Source organism: Rhamphochromis longiceps, linkage group LG22 (genome assembly GCF_057381845.1).
Source record: "Rhamphochromis longiceps isolate RC_006_pf linkage group LG22, R_longiceps_female_GT1.1, whole genome shotgun sequence".
NCBI lineage: Eukaryota > Metazoa > Chordata > Actinopteri > Cichliformes > Cichlidae > Rhamphochromis > Rhamphochromis longiceps.
In genome coordinates, this window is record NC_140577.1 from 1,794,246 (window position 1) to 1,800,245 (window position 6,000).

General features: G+C 48.1%; 1 protein-coding gene across 2 annotated transcripts in view; it reads right to left on the reverse strand.

Annotated features, from left to right (window-relative positions):
• LOC146643049 (zinc fingers and homeoboxes protein 2-like) overlaps window positions 1-5,771 on the reverse strand; it is a 129,300-nt gene extending 123,529 nt beyond the window's left edge. Inside the window, exon 1 of one of the 2 annotated variants that reach the window (XM_085395675.1) lies at window positions 5,408-5,771. The gene's annotated coding sequence lies outside the window, so the exon portion shown is untranslated. Of the gene's footprint in view, window positions 1-5,136; window positions 5,370-5,407 lie in introns of those variants that run through there. The other variant, XM_085395676.1, reaches the window with a different exon arrangement.
• Window positions 5,772-6,000: the final 229 nt, after the last annotated feature.

Genomic DNA, 6,000 nt, shown 5'->3' on the forward strand with positions numbered 1-6,000 from the left:
TAAAAGCAGTTATTAATTTTAAGTAGTCCACATTTTTCTAATTTTACCGGATCTAACATGTTAGTGTTGGTAGGAAATGCACCTCTGACCAGTTTCTCAGCTACCATTAAACACTAGAGCAGAAGAACAACACACTACCCGATGTTGGATTGGTAAAATGTAAGATAATACAGCGGGGGAGGGATCTTTGAGGAACAGCCAAACTCTTCCCAGCGGTCACGTCGTCTTTCAGATAAATTAGTAACCACTATTTCCCAAAATATTCTGCTCTGAGACAAAAGTGGGGAGCCTGGTTTAAACCTTTGAATACTGAATACGGAACTGCAGGACAAAGGGGACAAAAATTCTTTGGTACCGAAAGCCTTCAGGGCCTCAATTCACCTGTGCATTGGTTCATTCGGAGAGCTCAAACGCCAAACTGCAGTGAAACCTTCAGCCATTGTCTCTGTCTGATTGGTGCCAAGTATTTAGATGACCAGTCATCACCGAGCAGGATTGAATGGAAGCAGGTAAACGGCCCATGTTGAGAGCAGAAGACAGAACACACTAACAGAAAGGACAGCTTCGCTTCTTTTTAGCTTTGCAAACATCTCTACATGTGACTGTTTCACAGAACAGGAAGTCTTAGCACAGACAGCCCAGAAAAAATGGCCACCGTCTCCAGACACTAAATAACCCGACTTTAGTCAGCGAATTTCCAGCTTTATGGGGCAGAGCTGGAAGCCCAAGCACAGCATGACATTTCCTTACATCCTCTGTACCTGTCAGCTGAATATACAGGTATGATCAAGCTGCACCGAGCAATTATCGACCAATGAATCAGCCTGGCTGCTTTGTCAGTTTAGCCCTAATAACTACACAAGCTTCGCCGTCTGCAGGTGATTTACAAGATCAGGAGACGTATAAAGATGTGTTTCCGGAGGGAAAGCAGGTGTAAAAATGGACTTAAGTTGTGAAAATGAGCACCCGCGAGTTCAAAGGTAGGAATTAATGTTTTACTAAAGTAGCAGGTCTGAGCTGAAAAATGACCGTATTTGGCTGAAAGCCTTTCCACAGCTGGAACAAACAGCAGTGGGACTTTTCACACACACAACTTTTAAAAATACATTTCATGGCGAGTAATGAAAGCCTTCACTGCAGCGCACGAATGTTTGCACAGCAGAAAAAAAAGCTGCAAAAAAAATATCACTTTTAATTTCTGTACGAGGGAAAAAAATTACCAAGACATAAAATCCTTGGGCGAGATTTCCGCTTTAGCACCAAGAAATGAGGAATAAAAGATTATTAAAGCAGCGAACAGTGAAAAGAAGGAGCTTCATCTCTGGTCTGGAGTTAAATCTGATCGAATGGGGATCCCGGTGCTCGCGCTCAAACTTCAACCTCTGAAAAGCCTCCAAGTCGACGTGGAACGTGGGTTTGATCCAACAGCAGCAGCAGCAGCAGCGCACATCCAATGCACCCGCTGTGTGTGTGTGTGTGTGTGTGTGTGTGTGTGTGTGTGTGTGTGTGTGTGTGTTTCCCTGTGAAGAGCTCCAGCAGTGAGGCAGGAGTGGACAGTAACACACACACACGCAGTGACTCACAGAAAATCACCCCCACTTCACTCACGCACAACCTGGCATGCTCGTACTCTTTCCCAAACACACACACACACACACACCCTCTTACTATTTCATAAAGCACCCAAACTACAAATGTGTGTGCGCCACAAGAGCAAAAAAAGGAGTGACTGAATGTGTGTGTGTGTGCAGAGATGCAGCTGTCATGCATGCTTTCTGCATGTGTGTGTGTGCATGTGCGTGAAATAAATAGCAGTTTGACAGAGCGACAAAGAGTGCTGCATAGTGTGTGTGTGAGCTGTCACGACTGAATGCCACTGAGGGCAACACACACACACAGACACACACAGAAAGGGGTCCTTTTCTATCGCTACAAATAATGAAAACACACGAGTGGAGCAGCAATTTTCTGCAATAAAAAACCAATGATGTGAGCAGTGCAAACGGTGAAATAAAGCACACTATGGCTGCGTGTGTGTGTGTCTGTGTGTGTGTGTGTGGGGGGGACTGGGGTGACAGGTCAGGTGGCAACAGCAAATCACAGCTGCACTTCCCAGGAAGCGGCAAAATGTGTGTGTCAAAGAGAAAAAGCAGCGTGTCAGGGCAGGAAGAGGAAAAGCGAAAGTGTGTGTGCGCGTGTGTGTGTGAGAGACGCGAGAGTAGTAGTGAGGAAGGGAAAGCGCACCAAAGCTGCGTGCTGTGTGTGCGCCTGTGTGTGTGTTGGCGTTTGTGACAAATAAATAGCAGCCAGAGAGCAAGCGAGCGTGCTCTGATTCGGAGACTGGCAGCATGACTGACTGATCCCTGCATCCATATCATAGGATTAAAAAGCCTGACACGGCGCAGATACAATAGTGGCAAAATATGAGACAAAAAAAGTCGGTCAATGGAAAAGGAAATGTGATTATGAACCAGAACAGGCGAGAGGGAGATAATATTAAAAAAAAGAAAAGGAGAAAAAATCCTGACACACTTTCAGCGGGAGCGCACGGTGCAGCGGCGGGGAGGAGGTGGATTTTAAGGCTGTCACCGGGCAGTATAGAGGAAGGAGGAAGAGGAGGAGCCGCTGCCAAATACGAGCCTCTCCAATGATTTCCAAGAGCCAAGACACACTTCAGTCACACTGTCAGGGATGTGGTGGAGGGTGAAACCTGCCCAAATTCAGTTTACACACCTGTTCGCCTAAGCCTGACAGAAATCTTCCTCCTGTACGTCCTTCAGACTGCAGGGAGTCACATGAGGACAGCAGGGAAAGCTGCAAAACAAACACAACTACGCCTTTTTAGAGATATTTCTCAACTGAAGGGGGGCCATGGGGCGGGGGGAAGGGGGTCACAGGTCAAAATGGCTTTTTGATTTCCAACCACGTCACCGCGTTAGGTCTGAAGCGGCATGCGAGCCGGCTGCATCCAATTATTCATGATTTTATGTAACAGGGCTTGGGGTAGGAAATTAGGTCGGGGAACATCGTGAACACAGGCTGGGCGAACTTGGAGAAGTTTGACTACAAGAAGAAGGAACAGCTGCCACGTCCACGGGCGTACGCGGGACTTTTTTCGAATGGGGGGCACAAAGGAAATAAAAATATTTCACACTCATGTTCAGTCCTGAGCCATGATACAGACATTTATTTTAAAGGAAGAAAACTAGTGTGCAAAGAAGCAAAACCAGTATGAAAAGCCTTAAATTACACTGCAAAATATACTCCCAGTACCTACATACAGACCACTCACTGTGCTGAACGACATGCATCATAATATTAGATCATAATGGTGTGCAGACTTTAATGTTGCAGCTGGATATGATTTTCTGTACCTATATGCTGCTGGGGGTGTTATTCAAAATATTATAGCACCAAATATGAGTAGATTTATATTTTAAAATCTGCAGCAGCCCTCTGAAGCTTTAAAACAAAGCCTAGAGCACAAAGTGCAACACAAGCATCCAAAATATAGCTGTTTGGTTTTATATAAAACCCACCAACAAACATCTTTCTTTAAAAAAAAAATACTTTTAAACAGTATTTTTTAAGTGTGGTTTAATTTTCCCAAGCTTACAATTAATTTTTAATAATCAAACATCCCAATTTTCTGTTAACTAAGGTTAAAAGGGGAACTCTGTGCCTTGATTGCAAGTGCAGTAAATCCTGCAAAGGCTCATTCTGAGATTTTTTTTAAGGAGAAATCGTTAAATAAATTGAAAGTTTATTAAATGTGCACTCAAGTAAAGTATCTGAGTAAATGCACTAAGTTACATTAGACCGCAGGACCTGTGGGGGCGAGGCACTGATATTTGAGGGGGGCTGGTGCCACCCCACGCCCCTCATGTGGATACCCTCCTGGCCGTGTCACATACGGGGCATGCAGGCAGTCCCGGTGAGTAAACGGGCGCTAATAAAGCCGGTTTCCCCGCACGGTCGGGCGGCAGCAGTGACCCAGTCTGTCAGCAAACACACGGCGCTGGATGTAAATACACCGAGCGCGTATTTGCAAAATTATGCAAAAAACGCACACATTTCTGCTTAACCGGAGTAAAAGCAGTTCAATATCAACGCGGATCCTTATAAATGCAGTTTAAAAACACAATTGTGCAAAAAGAACAAACACTGACGGCGTTTCCCGTGGAAAAGCCGAGCGCTGTGGATTCTGGCAGCCTGAAACCAGTAGAAAACCAGTCTGCCATTAACTGGCACGAAGTCAGCGTCTGTCCACCAAACAGGCAACCCGTCCTCGGAACCGGCCGGGCCCAAAAGCCCCTCTTAAACTACTTCAGCCTCACATTTGAACACGTTTAAAGCACCGAGCGGAAAACTGTTTAATACCAAAGTAAACGGCAGTTCGCTTCAACATGCGACCGCCAAACAGTTCGCTCATCGGCGGTGAAAACAGCCCGAAAAGACGATCTAACGGTAAAGACAGTTCGGTGAAAGGCAAGTATAAAGCGGAAAAGCTGGGAAAGTGTCGGTAAAGCAGCGGGAAGCGGCTCTCCACAAACAGGCAGCGTATTTCTGTGCACCCCGCTGACGGAGGCTTCACCTCAGATGACCCAACCAGCCAGACTGGCTGTCTGCTAGCTAGCCCCGTTTGAACCTAACCTACAGCGGGCAACAACAACACTTGAGCCGACTCTTTAACCGCACTGTCATCGGCTCCGCGGAGACCGAGGCGCCGACAAAAAGCGGATTTATCCTCCACTCGGGTCCGCGGAGCAGCGCTGTAACTCCGAGGGGAAGACGGGAGAGAGGAGGGGGAGGCAGCCAAAACAAATGCGTTTCCCGACATGAAAGCACAACATCCAGAGACGGGCAGCCACGTTTCCCGCTGCTGTGTGCGGGGAACGGCTAAAGCTAAAGCTCTTAGCTCCGCCGGGTCGCCCGTCATTAGCAGGGGCTAACTGGCTAACGGCTAGCCCCAATGGCTAATAAATTTATTATGTGCACTTTCACCGGGGGTGGAGGGGGGACGGCAAAAGTTGGCTACTAGAAGAAAAAAAAACAACGCGAACCGGGTGACATTCACTTGTCTCACAACTATCCTCAAATACACCCGGAGAGCAGTCACCCCGCAACTAAAGTTACCTGACAGCCAGGTGTCTAAGTATTTCCATCCCAGCCGGGCTGCCGAGGAGATCCGCGGGGTGAGAGCGCCGTGGTTCCCACTCCGAGAGGCTGTGATGGAGGGGGACGGTCGCTAGCAGCAGCCGCAACAGCAGCAGCCTGGGCAGAGAGAGGGAGCCAGGCGGCTAGTCTGCCTGCAACCAAGCCGCTTTAATAACTTCACTTTTGCGGTCACTTTGGTCAAAATTTATCCCCGCGAGTAAAAAAACGAGAAGTTTCCCTCGTGTCCTACCTGTGTGGAGTCTGTGGCTGCACGGTGCGACAGGCTGGAAGTTGATTATTCCCAGAGATCCAGAGTGGAGCGGTGCGGGGCGCATATAGCTAGCGCTGGGTACAGTAAAGATTGTAGCATAGCTAACCTAAAGACAACAGTAGAGAGGAGAAAAAAAAGCCTGCTCGTTGCTCATAGGGGGGATCGACGACAAAAACCACATGATCTTTTACGTCAGCATATATTTGCATAGGATGCCAAATTTATGTTCGGTGTCCAGGTGACGTGAAAATGTACAGAAAAGTTGGACCGCGACGCTGCCGGACTCTGGCACGGCGGAGAGGCGCGACCACGCGGCGGCCATGCACCCCCCGAGCGTGCCCCCCTCCTGCAGCGGCTCAGCCTCAGCACCCCGGCAGCAGGCAGGCACCACCTATACATCCACACACACGCTCTCTCACACACACTCACACACCTGTGGTCCTCTGCACCGACTTTATTCTCATTTTAATCCACTTTCCTGCACTCTTACCCTCACGCCCGCTCACACACACCATCACCGGACTCGTTCCCGTCTCGTGTGTGACATGTTCGTGATTGTGACACCGTGCAGC